The 15,068-nt window shown below is 36.6% G+C and overlaps 1 pseudogene; it reads right to left on the bottom strand.

The window, feature by feature from the left end:
• Positions 1-550: 550 nt before the first annotated feature.
• Positions 551-2,087, bottom strand: LOC132020257 (RNA-binding protein EWS-like; annotated as a pseudogene).
• Between the last annotated feature and the right edge of the window lie 12,981 nt (positions 2,088-15,068).

Raw genomic sequence — 15,068 nt, 5'->3', positions numbered from 1 at the left:
GGAGAGCAGAAAAGTTAGTAGAAAAATACACATTCTAATTAAGAATATTTTTATAGTTTAATGAGACCCAAAGCCTTTTTTTCAGGTAGTTACTCTTCCATTAATTTTCAGATCTATAAAATGGTAGAAGGGAAGCATTAGGATGCTCATATAACAAGTTTCTTAGGAAAACACATGGCAATTGCAATTTCAAAAAGCCATTGTAAAAATCAGTATAGTTGTTTAGAACCAAATATGGCACACTTTTTGATGTGTTATAAATTGAAGCAGGCTTAAGTTAACAATGACATTCAAAAATACACACTTTCTGAGAACATCTAAGTCTGATCTGGAAACTGGCAGTGCCCTGGTCCAGGTTGGGGAAACCAGAACTTCTCCTGGAGAACAGAATGCAACCAACATTGCAATGCAGTCCAAAGCTTGAAGGGTTCCTTCTACCACTTTTTCCAACCTCAGATGGTGACCGTGGCAAAGGTGGCCCTGGTGACATGCAGGGAGGAAGAGGCAACCTCATGGACTACGATGGTCCTGGTGGGATGTTCAGAGGTGGTCATGGTGGAGAAAGAGGAGGCTTCTGTGGAGGCCTTATTGGGGGAAAGCCACCTCTGTCTCCTCCACAGCCTCCCATGGGACCCAAAGGGATCCCCAAGACCTTCTGGGTCCCCTGACCTCCACAGAGTGGTTGTGGCATCTCTCTGACCTCATGGGGAGCCATACCACCCTAGATGCTATTCACCCTAGATGCTATTTTGAGCAAAAGAAAGCTTACATTTTCTCCCTTGAAAATCTTTACCATCAAACCACTCTCTGGCAACCTTGGCAGTTGGTGGGTCTTCAGCACTGTAGCATCCCACCTTTGGGCTCTTCTGTTTCCTTGCCCAAGTAGCTGTGGGTCATGGATTGTCCAGTTCTCTTGTTCTCTTAACAACTCCACACTGCTTAATGAAGTCTGCTAGATCATTTGGAATCACATTGTCATTTAAGCTTTGCACATAAATTGCACATTGTCAGAGTCTTCATCTGGATCTACAGATGGGCCTAGATCAAGATCTGGTCCTTTGACCGTGGGTTCACCAGGCTTATTGAAGCCACCTTGCTCTCCAGAGCCCATTCCACTGCATCCTTCTCCCTACCCCCCTCTGTTCATGCTTCCACCTATCAAATACCCCTCTTCCCTGCCCCAGTTATCAGGCTCACTCATGTTCCATTCTCTCCTATCTGGAAAATCCTCCAGAATCCTGCCTGTAAACATCCATGCTACTGGGGTGGTCCTGTCAGAATGAACTCTGCTGCCTATAGCTGCTGCTCTGTTGGCTCTATTGACTTAAAGTCTGGCTGTAGGATCCAGTTTGGTGGGGATAACTGGTGGGTGGCTGCTTCCCATAGCCACTTTGTTGACCATAGCTACTCTGCTGTCCATAGCTGGTGGGCTACGCATAGGTGTTCCGCTGAGAGTAACGGTTTTGATCATACCTAGTTGGCTGTGCAGAGGAATAGCTGGTAGGAGAAGATGATGGTGCTGTGACTGGCTGCATGGGGTAGCTCCCAGGTACCTGGGGATAACTATAGTTATTCTGTCCATATCCTAGGTTGGGCTAGTTGTAACCTCCTGTGCTAGAATGAGGTTGACTAGTCTCAGCAGACTTGTTACCATCCTGTGGTCTTGCAGGTTCAGTGGCTATTGGCTGCTGCCCATAGACTGGATAAGTAGGTCAAGTGCCATATGCAGACTGAGCTGTATAGGAGGCCTGGGTGTTCGTGACCATAGCAGTGGTGGTATCATTTACACCATTGCTGTCCACTTGGACAAAATGACTTTACACATGGGGCAGGTAGAGGTGGGCAGATGGAGTAGTATAACTAGTGGGAAGCTGTTCCATAAAAAGTTGCATAGGTGGTCTGCCTGTCAGTTGCAGTGATCTGAGCCTGGGTATAGCTGACATCAGTGGGCTGTCATAGGTTCCATAACTTTGCTGCCTATATGCCTGGGTGGTCTGTGCATATCTTTGAGTGGGCTGAGTGGTGTATGCACTGTAGCCCTATTGGGCTGCAGCTTGACTGTGAGTGATGTAATCTGTAGACACCATTTTCTCTCCTTCCTTCTTGATTTCTCCTTTTCCAACTTCAATATTGACATACTATAACAACTCCTTTGAAAATCTGGCCAATATAATCTACTTAAAGCACAGTTCTGACCACATCCCATCTCCACTCACTAATTTTTAGATAAGAGACATTATTGAAAATTGCAAAGTGATTACAAAATTTTAATCAAGTTGAATTTTCTCAAAGGAAGTAAAAAATGGTAGAAATACAAAAGAAAATCCTTTGTGTTTTTTTACATGTTACATGAATCTGAATAAAATATTAATATTACAAAGAAAAGTGAAATTTCAGATGGCATTAGTCTATAACTATGAATTTATTATCCTGATTGTCCATTATGATTTTTTTTTTTACATCCAAGTGTCTGTCGTGATTTTTCATATTTAGTTTTTTTCTCACATTATACTGGCATTGTTCTGGTTGTGTTTTCACTATGGTGAAGTAAGTTAATAGCAACAACACATTTTTGTTTGCTTTATGTCTGATGAGCCCTGTTTCTCCTTTGTGGTGACGGCCTTTTAACAGTTATCATCAGAGGTTTTCTTTTGAAACAAAAGGATTTTTTAAAAATTTTTGATTTAATTTAAAATCAAGATTAAAAAGAAAAAAGTAACTTGGGATAACTCTACATTCATAAAATATATTACCAAGCATCTGAACAATATTAATTCAGTGTCATTTGGAAGGTCAGTTCCACTTAGGAAGTCACCTATCATCTTACTCAATACTTATCTTGCTTCCTTTCTTTGGAGGGATATTGAAATGGGTTCCTATGAAGGACAAATGTTTAATACTAAAATGATGGGAACTTTTAGTTTTTGAATTTCTCTTATTAATCTGAGTATACATTTTAAAGAAAGGAATACATCTCATCTCACCATTGTATTTCTTTAAAAAAAAAAATTCTTTATTTGACACAGAAAGAGAGAGATCACAGGGGTAGGGCAGGGCAGAAGGAGAGGGAGAAGCAGGCCCCCAGCCAAGTAGGGAGCCTGGTGCAGGGCTTGATTCCAGGACCCCGAGATTATGACCTGATCCAAAGGCAGACACTTAGCAGACTGAGCCACCCGGACTTCCCTCACCACATTATTTCAAAAAGCATATCAATTAATCATCCATAAGTGAAAGGCAGGTATACAGCATTAGGATTTTTATAGTCTTCTTAGCATTCTACACATAGTTATGCATTTTATTCTCTCTTACTTGATCTGGAGTTCCTGTAAATAAAATACCTGTCTTACCTATATCTTTTAGCACTGATAGAACATAATACATTGCTTTACTCATCAGAATAGGTACATAAAAAATGTATTGAGTCAAACTGCATTCAACTAAATCTTGTGACAGGAGAGAGAAGATGTATTTATTAGTATTGTTTTGTGATTATACACTGCAACATTAATTAAAAGGTCCAAGCAATTTATATTTAGAAATGTATATTCCAACCAGCATTAACCTTGATCACAAAAATTGCTCTACCAAGATTAGAGTGATGACTCTAGTAGAAAATGGGGGGTTTCTTTGCTGGCAAGATACATTCACATAGAAACCAAATGATGAGAAATACCCAGCACCTGCTGCCTTTAGGCAACTTTGAATTAAAGCTTTCTATGTTTATACATATTGCACATCTAGATAGCTGAAGTGTAAAATTATTTCACTTGGCAAGATGTTCCTACTTCATCTTCTCAACATATAGATATCTGCATGAAATAACTTAGTCGATCACCATTCGTTGGCTAGGTGAATCTTTGTACCTTCTTATCAGAGAGTTCACTGAATTTATTAATTGATCTTCCTAGGGTTTCCTTCTAACTATAAAGCAATTAATTTATAATTTACAAAAATGTAAAATCATGACTCTCAGATAAAATGAACATGACCCAAAGATTTTATTTAAGACATGAATTGATGAGGGAACCATAAAATACTATAATGAATTCAGAGGAGATTTTGGCAATTGGACCTTCAGAAATGCTGAAATTAACTTGCAAAAATAATTAGATGCAAAACTGCTTATTCATACAGCAGCAATGGCTAATATTTGGTGTTATGTTTTCCAGAGGGCAGAAATACATTTTATCTTTCTTGCTGGGCCATACTGATTTGGACTACTAACATGTTTTTAATGTTATCTTCTATTTTTACAGGGATGTAAAATGGCCTACTCAACAGAAAGCCAGTTAAAGCTGCACACCCTGGTAGAATGAGTTAAAACCCAGAAGGTCCGCTAAAAGCATATCCAATACTCTTGCCAGTTTGAGCAATTTTTTTTTCCTGGAAGTTTATCTAATGTTGGAATGTGATCTTGATATTTAATCTTTTTCAGGATTTTTCTCGTCAGTAGAGCCCATTGCAGTTTACTAACACTTATTCAGCAACGTGATTGCTTTTTCAAGGGTATTAAGCTTTGATGGGCAGCTTACTGGTTCAGGATTTAGCTACTTACAAGAATCATTCAACTAAGGAGGGAACTCTTAGGAATTTCTTATTCTGTGTCTTTCCTGAACTCAGTCCTTTCCAGTCAAAGCTGTACCTTCCTTTCTCTGCTTCTCTAACCAGTAAGCAAGGATTCATCATCTGTTTTGAACTATGAGCTCAATCCCCAGATTAAATTCAAAGCTATTTCCAGTTCCCAAGATCAGAAACTCATTCTATTTCCTCCTTAACTTCCACGTCCAGAAGGTCTTTAAGTCTTGTGACACGTGGACCAGGACAAATTTCTTTCCTGTCAAAGAGAGGCCAGAGTGGGAGTGGAAGGGGAATTTAAATAGATTTTCTGTGATAAAGTATGTCAGTGGATCACTTATTCCCTGACAAAAGCCAGGAGAGTTTCACTTGCCGGAGTGGTGGTGAGGGGCAGATACATGCATTTAGAGCCCTGTCTTAGCCAAATAGATAATGATAAGCCCTTTAAAAAACACTTCCAGAGAACATCCCCCCCGCCCCTTTCAGGTCAGAGGGAGCATTTGTACAGAGCCAGATATCCAAAGACTCAGCTTGTAGGAGTATAGCTATGAGGATGAGGAACTAATTATTTTACAAGCTAATCGTATTCTATACTTGGTGACCTGAAGAATGACATTCCAGATTATATACCAAGTGTAACAATACAATTAATTGCTCCTTGGAACTACTTTCAAATATAGTCAAATCACACTCTACCTATTTAAATTAAATGTGCTTTCATGTGCTGTTACCTGCAGGGGTATCATAAGTGAATTAAAGACAGGTAACAATGATGCCAAAGAGCCCAACTGAATGGTTACTTCAATAGTCCACCTAAGATATAATGAGTCTGGACCTAGAGCAGTTGCTATAGAAAAGAAGAGATAGTTCAAAAGCATATTTGGAAGGATGTGATAAATTAGGTGTGAGGGAGAAGGCAGGGTCTAAGATGACTCAAAGGTATCAGCAGGTCTGTAAACAGAATCTCTGTAAATAGTGGTTTCAGGACATTACATGAGAGTAGAGTATAAGCATTTGGGAATCAATAATGATAATGATCTTAGAACATGTGGAAAAACAAATATTTTCTTTTGGGAAAGATTTACATTTTCTCCTAGTAAGAGAGGCAGAAAGAGCTGGCTTTTTATTTTATTTCTTTAATAAATATTTTTAAATATTAGACTCATAATTCATTAGGCATATTTAAAAGATGTTGCAAGGGAGGTGAGGGAAAGAACAGCTTTGTACAAGAGAGTGAAATTGGGCAAATAGTATGTAAAAGAGAGGTTTCCATAATGAATGATGATCAAGATGTGAAGATCACGATTGTAAAGTTATAGTGATCTGGCAGTAAAGTTTGGAACTCTAATATCAGCATGGGCACAGAGTCTCCTCGTGTCTCAGCAAGAGAAGCCAGGTAGAGGCTTGGAGGCTTCTAATTCTTTTGGAGTCAGGGTTGAGGGAATTTCTTGCTTCTAGTCTAGAGTATATTGTTTGCCTTTATGAACAGCTTTTAGATGTTCCCCTTTTCTCCACTAAATGACCTCCTGTAGCATGGTTACCTTTTCATCCAAGATTTTCTCTTTTGAGCAAGATTTGGCTTTCTCAACGTCCTTCTTGGTATGGTACTCAGAAATAGTGTACACAGTGGTATCCTAACCTAACTAGACAAGACAACTAAGATATCCCCAATGTATAGATGAGTTTAAGTTCAGGAGCATATTGTGGTTAGCTCATTTGACGTCATGCTATCGACTTAAGTTGAAGTAACTTTCGATAAACTCCCAATTTTCTTTTTCAATACCCATTGTATGTGTGTGTATGTGAAATATAGTTAGGTTTGGTCAGTCAATATTATATGGCATCATAAATCCATTATACTGATATTCCTTTCCAACGTTGTGTTTTCAAACATGTCAATATGTTGGAATCACCAGTGTTAATTACAAATGTGAAATAAAACAAAGATAGATCTTGTGGCATGATGTTAGAAACTTCTTTTCAAATTGCTGCCCATTATGTAGCATGATTTTTTTCACTTACATTTAGCTGCACTATCATCTTTTCCACCTTTAAGTATTATCTTTAAGTATCCATAAACAATGTTGCAGATTTGCTCCATTAGTACTATGCAGTCTCTTTACTTGAGTCCAATAATCCCATAAATCTACATGTTCTAGAATATATATATATATATATATAGAGAGAGAGAGAGAGAGAGGATATATATATATAGTATAATGTTAGATATATATGTTATATATGTATATAACATAATGTTTTATATATATAATGTTAGATATTTATATAGCATACTTAGATATTTTGGGTATTATGAAAACACTTTGCTAAATCCATCCTCTGAATGCCCTTGTTTCCCTATTTGCTCCAAGCCCTTCAACACATAACTCTAAATCTTTGGTCATTTAGTTTTATTGAGATGAGTATTTTGACTAACAGTTTTAATATAAAGTTTCTAGAGTATCTCTAACTGGAGAGTTTGTGGAAGGTTTGGGATAATCATAAAAGCTGCTGTCTAATTTATAAATGGTCTGACAATAAATATCTTTCTGTCTCTCAAGATTCATTCGAGTCATTTATTTATCAAACAGAGGACTCATTATGTCTTACATATATTAAGGTCACTTTTTGTTAACTATTGTATGTACCAAGCATAGGGCAGATACTAGGGATACAAAGATAAACTACATTTAGTTCTTATCCTAAAGGAACTAAGTAAGGATCTAATAACAGAACTAGGTATTTAAATAGGTAGTACTGAATGGTAAGAGAGGTAAATAAAATATTATGAGAATATAGAAGACCTGAAGCATATGCCAACTGGAATTTAAATCTGAAAAAAATTATAGTGCTCTCAAATTAATACTACTTACATAGAGGTTTGGCTGAAACTTTCTTTATTCTACAGAAAAGTCTGTTGTGAGGCAAACACTTCAAGGAAGCATTGCATCAGACCTGTCTTGGCCCACCAACATGAAACTGCCACCCACACCCATATTCATCAACCAAGTCTTTTATATTTTTGTTGTGGTTGTGTTCTTGGGCTTAGCATACTACAGTCAGAACATTCTTGAATATAACTCAGAAGGCTGATGAGCAATCAAGTTCAGTCTCAATTTCACATGATCCTGGGGTCTATTTCCTTACATATATTGTTTAGCACAAAAGAAAAGAAACGCACCGCTTTGTGGATGAGAAAGCAGGCCTAGGCTTGTTGACACCTATCTGTGGCTCCCTTCCAAGGGCTTATTTTCAAAAGCCAGATCCCCATCCTTTGGTTGAGTCGAAAAATCAAAAACAAATAAAAAGCTATCGGAAACTTCCTTGGTGGAAGAAGAAGAAGCCATGTGTGAAGAATTTTCATCCACCGTGCACTGCCGACGTTACTAAGTGTAAATAGCAGAAGCCTTGCCTCATGATTGAATTTGCCTACAAGTGATTAAGGCCATAAATTACATAAAGAAAATGAGCATACTGCTCAAATAATTGCTCCAACACTAATCCCACCCTGTTGCGTCTTGCTAAGAATCCTTTGCCATCATTGCAACCCCATGTTTATTCCACGTTTCAAGCCTGGCCTCTTACGATAGGTTTTTTTCACTAAAACTTACTCCTTTATTACCTTTCAGGATCAGGAGGGCCAGATCATGAAAACTTAAATGACTCCCATTTGTAATTCTTGTTGCTTACAAGTGCGTCAAAAGCTACAGAATTTTATTGGTATATTTTAAAAAGCCATATGAAAGAATTAACTTTATATGTTTTTATGCTAGCAGCTCTATTACAATATTCTTTTTCAGTTTCTATGGAAAGGCCTTTCATCCACAGAACTACAAAATTAAGAGACATTCTGCAACGAAGTACATTCCTTTCATGTTTTAAGAACTAACGTGATTTACAACTCCCCACTGAGATGAAGGTGCTCAAATTATCCCCCCTCCCATCTTTCTTTTCAAGTTGAAAATGAACTGAGGGAATATGCCTTTGGTGTTTTATAATGTCAATGAACTTTAAAGAGCTTTGAACAACCCCAGAGACTAGATCATCATTTTCTTTATGTTCCAATCCAAATGAAACTGCCTCACTGATTCAGGCCAGGGCTTTCTAATCTGGATGGCTTGGTGCTTCAGGGCACCATGGACACTGTTCCCCAAAACCTTGCCCAGCTGGGCTTCCCTTGAAGATGAGAGCTCTTACATTGCTCTCCTCCGAAGAAGGATCACTACCAGAAGATGGGTTTCTGGCACACAGGTGAGTTGGCCCCTCCTTCAAGTTAAGTTTCCACAGTCGCAAATAAAAGCTCTCTCTAAAGCTCCTGTTGTGTACATGACGTTTTCATAAGAGCTCCATCCTTTGACACAGGCTTGCCTGCCCACCACCCACCACCCACGTCCCATTCAAATTAGAAACTGTCTCGTTCTCCTTTCCTCAGGCAGCAACAGATTTAGGACAACCACGGTTGTTTCAGTTGTGGGGCAGCTAAATTGCCTTTGATGACCAGAAGTTGAGCTTGCGCATGAAGTCAGACTTTCAAAGCTTGGGACTTCATTCGCCAAACAGGTATAGGTACAGGGCATAACTAATATAAAAATAATAGTTCTTTTCAATTCTGAGATATTATTAGCTGTCACAAACCTAGCAGGCTTAGGCCTGTATCTCTCAGGAATGACAGACCTTGAAATAAACACATGCTGTTTCATGAATCTTGTTGAATCTTGAGAAATATATTTTTTTTTCTCAGGGTTGATATCATTTAGGAAAAAACTAGATAGTGCTCTCTTGAAAAGTTTAGCTATTTATAGGTATATTTAACATAATATGTAAAAGTTTCTTTTCATAATAAAGATTGTAATTAGTACCTATGTAAAGGTAAAAGACTTTCTAAACAATTGGAATAGTTTCTTAAAGTGAAGTCAAATTTATTTCTTTAAGACATAACTCAAATGTTACCACTCCAATTTTTCCCAACATAATTCAATACAATTTCGTTTGCTGATCTATCCTATTATTTTAGACTTGATTATACTCTTTTATTATACCCAGTCTTTGATACTGATAGTCCTTTAGTCTGATTACAGTCTAATACAAATTAGATTTGTATCCTGGATATTTAAATAAATGACTGAATTATAGTTTATGATAAATAACTATATTTTGCGATTTGGCAAGTTGTTTTATATGCCCTTAGGTAGTTCCATAGTAACAAAATTATGGAAGTTTTAGAATGGCCCAACAATAAGTTTTTGAAGATAACATAACACTAAATCGAGGTAGAATGGCTTGTTAATCTGTTTACAACACACATCTGATTAGGCATGTCATATTTTCACATATAAATGTATCCTCAATCCAAATATGTGCTAAACACACACATAACTGAATTCTTAAATTTCAGTTTTTAAGACCTGAACTTGAGTAGAAAAGTGTTTCAATTAAGAAAAGGTGATGACATCTCCCTAAAGGAGTCTGTAGGTATACACCTTGGATTTAAAAGTCGTTTCCTTCTGCTAAGGCTGGCAGACATGATGAAAATGACCCAGAAAAATGAAATTTCAGTGTTCCCCACCTGAGTCTGATCCTCATACTTTCTCTATTTTCAACACACTGAATCTGCTGATAGCATTTTCATTTAGGCCGATGGTGATGCTGTCCTCTGAGATTACACAGGTGTTTTACGGGAATTCTTATTCTAGAGCAGCCAATTAGAAAGCTGAATCAGGTTAGGGGTCATTATCAATTAGAAAACAGGGGATGTTTTCTACAAATTTGATTTCTTCTGTAGAGAACATATGTGTGCTTTTCAAAATATTATCATTCCTTGAAAACTTTTATTCAGCTGAACAATGGCTCTTGTCATGTTATAACATGCAGGATATCAGGATGAATGTTAAGGGAAGTACATCACCTTTAGGGAATGAAAATGAAAAACAAAAAAAAATACCTATTTTTTTGAATTAATATTTCTAACTCAACCAAGAAATACATATTCATGGAATTAAGTAAGAATTCTGGACACGAATATGTGATTTTTTTCACATTGGTCTTTCTATGGAGTGTAACATTATGAATTCTGCCCAAATATATCCACCTCTATATAACATATTGTTGAAAACACTAAATATGTGACTTGTAAACTTTTCTTACACAGGGTATATGGATATATGGCAATAATTTAGTTAATCTGATCCCTGTAAGATTCAATAAGGAAAAATTCAGATGAAACTGTTGGTTCTACATTTTTGTAATTTTGCATCTAAATTGACCAAAATAGGGGCCCTGGGTGGCTCAGTGGGTTAAAGCCTCTGCCTTCGGCTCAGGTCATGATCCCAGGGTCCAGAGATCGAGCCCCGCATCGGGCTCTCTGCTCAGCGGGGAGCCTGCTTTCTCCTCTCTCTCTCTGCCTGCCTCTCTGCCTACTTGTGATTTGTCTGTCAAATAAATAAAAATAAAAATCTTTAAAAAAAATAAAGTAAAATAAATTGACCAAAATAATATGATTATTTTTAAGTCATCACTTTAGATAGAGACAGATAGTTAAGTTATATCTATTTTATCATTTGTTTATTTTTTTGTCAGTTATTACATTCTTTAGATCTTTCGCAATCCTTTACTAGGTCACTGACTCAACCTTATATGTGCTAATTTTATTCTAAATAATGATATCAAGTTTTTCTAACCTGTGTGTCCATCCCACTTGTGTGTGTGTGGGGGGGGTGTATGTGCATGTGTTCATTAGGCCTAAATGGAGATGGATGAGTGCTAATGTTTTATTTAGAATAAAATATATTTTTTAATCCATAATAAAAAAATTTTAAGTTGCTTTTTGTATTAAATATGGGTTAGATATTTACCCTTTTATTAATTCCTTCCACAAATATTTATTGAATGTTTTTTCCTTCTAAATATTTGATAATATATAATTATTCCCATCTCAATTTAAATCTAATTAAAAGAGATCTACAAATCTCTTTTCCTCCTGATAAATCAGATTATACAATCCAATCCAGATTAGTCATGTACAAAAAATGGTTTCTCTGTTCCAGGAATCCAATGGTCCCATGAAAGAAAAGAAAATTGCTTCATCTCTCTTCTAAATACTGTGTAACTTGAATTATACCTACTGTACATCTAGAAAAAAATTCTCATATGGATTTATTATAACCAATGTTTTAGGTTTGTTTTTTTTTTTTAAGATTTTATTTATTTATTTGACAGAGATCACAAGTAGGCAGAGAGGCAGGCAGAGAGAGAGAGGAGAAGGAAGCAGGCTCCCTGCTGAGCAGAGAGCCGATGTGGGGCACCCTGAGACCATGACCTGAGCTGAAGGCAGAGGCTTTAACCCATTGAGCCACCCAGGTGCCCCTCTAGTTCTTTTTAAATATATTAATATTTTAGGGGCACCTGGGTGGCTCGGTCGATTAAACATCTGACTCCTGATTTCAGTTCAGGTCAAGATCTCAGGCTTGTGACATCAGGCTCCACGCTGCACAGCGAGCCTGCTTCAGATTTACTCTCCCCCTCTCCATCTGCCCCTCCTAAAAATATATATATATTTTTCAATTTTTTATTTTAAGTTCTAGTTCATTAACATATAGGGTAATATTGGCTTCAGGAGTCATATAACTGGGTGTTATATGTAAGTGATGAATCACTAAATTCCACTCCTGTAACTATAGTCTTAATAAGTTATTTTAGGGCCAAAGTTCATACATTTTTATATTTACTATTATTTTAAGTAGGGATAATATTCAAATAAGTAATTTGATTTCTCAGATAACTAATGCCTATGCTGTAACAGGCTATAACATCTTTTAAAACATGTACCTGTAATAGTATTATGCCTCAAACTCGTCAAATGTGTATTCATGCTTAAAATCTTTCTTCATAATTTATATTACGGGACACTCAAAGAAAAACTAGGTTTATTATTTTAAAATAAAAGTACCATATATCATTCAAGTGGTTCAGACATTATAAACGGTACAAAGTAAAATTACTTCACCTGCCTGGCCTGACTCTGACTTCTCTTAAAAATTGAATTTCTTCTGTATTCTACTAAAATAATTTAATTAATACTTTAAAAAAATAATACAAATATGTTTGCAATGATTCTGTTTTAATTTTTATCTGAGATCTATCTATATCAATATAGATAGTCATTTTTGTCTGCATAAAAGCTTTATCATATGCCATGGTACTGACACATTATAACTCATTTCACCAGTTTTCGACTTAATACTGGTTATTGAGTTTATTTCTAGTTCTTTAAATTATAATGTTGCAATGAGTAGCTTTGAACACATGTTTTGATAATTCTTGGGAGTCTATCCAAGATCACATTAAGAGATATGGAATGTTGGAACAGAATACCTGCATTATAGATTTTGATAGATATATCCAAATTTCCTTCTTTGCATCCTTTTACATCCCCACCAAAAATTTGTGACAGTACTTATTCGCCAATACTGAGTTTTAGACCACTTTTCATATATGTCTATCTGATGGGAAAAACATGGGATCTCATGTTTTATTTGTACGTATTTATGTATGAATGAGGTTAAAAATCTATTTGTACATCTATAGTTGGTTTTTTTGAAAGCCACTCTTTCTTAATCTTTTCCTATTGTAATTGTAGAATGTATCATATTACTTTATTATGACTTTGTGTATATATACTATTTAACTTAAGAAAATGAGCTATTTGGTATTTTGTTTGTGCTATGCTCCCAACACAAATTGACATCTTCTCCTTAAAAAAAAAACAAAAACAAAAACAAAAAAAACACACTGTGTATCTTTTAAGTTTTTCTGTACCAAAACCGTCAAAAATTAGATCTGGTTTTTGTTTTGCTTGGAAATCTGTGCCTTACTCTAAAATTCTATTAATTCAACAAAGTGGGGCGCCTGGGTGGCTCAGTGGGTTAAGCCGCTGCCTTCGGCTCAGGTCATGATCTCGGGGTCCTGGGATTGAGTCCCGCATGGGGCTCTCTGCTCAGCAGGGGGCCTGTTTCCCTTCCTCTCTCTGCCTGCCTCTCTGCCTACTTGTGATCTTTCTCTGTCAAATAAATAGGTAAAATCTTAAAAAAAAAAAAATTCAACAAAGTATTCTTCCAGCATTTTAATTTTGTCATTAGTTACATTTAATTATCAATATTGATAAGTATATTTAACATTTCAATATGAGTGGTGAGGTAAGGAAACACTTTAACCACACTTTAAGTGCTCAAAACCACATGAGACCACTTCTCTTGTCCTCATCTCTTTCTTTCTAAACAGTCCCACTCTCAAAAGCTCCCCCTTTTTTTGCAGTATAATTCATGTTTCTTTCTTCTCTATTCCAACTTGCCAGCCACACCTTTCAAGGTGATCATCAACAGAGGCTCTGTTGCCAAGCAACCCAAGCCAAAAAAACGTCATCAACAGCTCTTAGCTCATTTATTAGTCGCTCTTGAAGCAGGTTGCGTTAGTCAGAATTTAGTCTACCATGTAGCATCACACCCAGTTTATAATGAAAGTAAAGAGATTCTCATATCATATCTGCCACACATAGACATTTAGTAAATAATCATTCATTATTGTGCAGGCATAAAACTTTCATTCACATTGGCAAGATGCATAATATTCTACTGTCTTTGCAGGGCTGTCTCCATGACATGTTCACTTGACATCTTTCCAAAGAGCTCATTTGGAAATACTCCAGAAGCAGAAACCTTTTAACCTAGCTGCACCATGCTACCAGGGGTCCTTCTAATGATGGCAGGATGTAAAACCACTTGGGAAATGAAATTTTGGCCTCTGTTCCTAGACAAAGACCACAGACCTGGCTGGAGTCTATATACTATTCACATGATGGAAGTGTCTCTAAAGAATTTAGCAAATCCACAGATCTTGAATATTTTTAATTTCACCCATGGAAACCCATATCTAACATTCATTATGCTAATGCAACAAACTATTAATATCATTTATTATGCTAATTATCAAAGCATCTGGCTTACATCAGGATAATAATTTAATATGGATTGAGACCTTCTTGATAAAATGCTAACCCATCACCCCTGAGTTGAGGTTCTTGATTGGAATACAAACTGCATCAAGTTGTAATTTTAACTGACTAACTACCATATGCCCACTTTTTAATGCTGAAGTACTTAGATGCCAATGTTTGTCACACTTATCCAATTAATATAAACTATTTAGAAGGCAACTGGGAATCAGTGATCACTAAATTTTTTGTTATATTTTTTTTAAAGATTTTATTTATTTATTTGACAGACAGAGATCACAAGGAGGCAGAGAGGCAGGCAGAGAGAGAGGGGGAAGCAGGCTCCCTGCTGAGCAGAGAGCCTGCTGCAGGGCTCAATCCCAGGACCCTAAGATCATGACCCAAGCCAAGGCAGAGGCTTAACCCACTGAGCCACCCAGGCTCCCCTTCTGTTACATACTTTATATATGAAATTAACTTGGGTCTTATATGATGAAATTGAGAAATG

The sequence above is a fragment of the Mustela nigripes genome, chromosome 6, assembly GCF_022355385.1.
Source record: "Mustela nigripes isolate SB6536 chromosome 6, MUSNIG.SB6536, whole genome shotgun sequence".
In the NCBI taxonomy this organism is placed as follows: Eukaryota; Metazoa; Chordata; class Mammalia; order Carnivora; family Mustelidae; genus Mustela; species Mustela nigripes.
Note: the sequence above shows the minus strand (reverse complement) of the source record. Positions and strands in the feature narration are given on the sequence as shown.